Here is a 1570-nt window from a genome sequence, read left to right as displayed (position 1 = left end):
GTGATTCTGTTAGCCTCTATCAGCAGACCTGGGAGACTAGCTCTCTCCTGAGTTTCAGTGGTCAGAGTACTCTCTGCAGGCAAGCTCTCCTCTTACAGGGAAGGTGCACAGATATGTTGCGTTCGGACCTCCCTCCTGGCTGAAGATGAAGGCCCAAAACAGTACCTGTCTCAGAAGCTGTGTTGCTTTGGCCTGTCACAGAAGCTGTTAGCTTCTGTATTCCACACTCTCACCTGCACAGCCTAGTCTCAGAGGGACCCTGGAACCAAGATGGCTCCCCCAGGTGCTCCTTCAAAGCCCTCCCGGGCTGGGCAGATACCTATCCTCTGGCCAGGAAGGTGCCCGGATGTCTGGAGCCTGAAAAGGGGGCTGCCTCAGAAGCTCTGTGGCTCCTGCCTGTCCCAGAAGCTGTTAGCTTTTGTAGTCCACACTCTCACCTGTGCAGACTACTTTCGGCAGAGTCCCAGATCCTGAAACCAATTTCAAGAATACATAAAAAGGATCACAATGATCAAGTATACTTTATTCTCAAGATGCAGGGAATATATATGAAATATGAATATTATTAAATATGAAATATATGAGAATCGAGAAATATAATCTACTACATAAGCAAACTGAAAAGAAAATAAAAGCATATGATCATCTCATTAGATGCAGAAGAGGCCTTTGACAAAAATTCAACAAAACTTCATGATGAAAGTCCTAGAGAGATGAGGGATACAAAGGACATACCTAATCATAATAAAATCAGTTTGCAACAGGCACATAGCTAGCATCAGATAAATGGAGAGATCCTCAAAGAAATTTCACTAAAATCAGGAGCAAGACAAGGGTGTCCATTCCCCTCATACATATTGTATTTAGTACTTGAAATTTCAGCTAGAACAATAAGGCAACTGAAGATAATCAAGAGGATATACTTTGGAAAGAAAGAAGTTGAAGTTACTTTATTTGCACATGGTATGATAGTATGCATGAGGGATTCTAAAAATTCTATAGGTATAAACACTTTCAGCAAAGTAGCTAGATTCAAAATTAACCCCCCCAACTCTCCTATGAACAAGTGACAAATGGGCTGAGAAATAAATAAGGGACATAACATCTTTCAGAATAGTCTCAAATAATATAAAATATCTTGAGTAACTCTAACCAAGCAACTGAAAGACATATATGATAAAAACTTCAAGTCTTTGAAGTAAGAAATTAAAGAATATATCAGAATATGGAATGATCTCCCATGCTCATAGATTGGTAGGATTGACAAAGTAAAAATGGCCATTTTACAAAAAGCAATCTACATATTCAATGCTATTCCCATCAAAATTCCAACACAATTCCTCACAGACCTTGAAAGGAAAGTTCTTAACTTCATATGGAAAAGTAAAAAAAAAAAAAAATAAGAAAAAGGAAAACTAGTCATTACATATTTATCTTTACTTCTTAGATACCAACTATATGAAATATATTATGTAAATAGTTACAAACTGGACATTGTAAAAAAATAAAATGATAAATCTTAGTTTCCTGGCTAAGTTGAAATTCTAGGCTCATGCCTGATATTTGCCCT

This window comes from Mus caroli, chromosome 11 (assembly GCF_900094665.2).
Source record: "Mus caroli chromosome 11, CAROLI_EIJ_v1.1, whole genome shotgun sequence".
Taxonomy (NCBI): Eukaryota; Metazoa; Chordata; class Mammalia; order Rodentia; family Muridae; genus Mus; species Mus caroli.
This window is presented reverse-complemented; position numbering follows the sequence as displayed.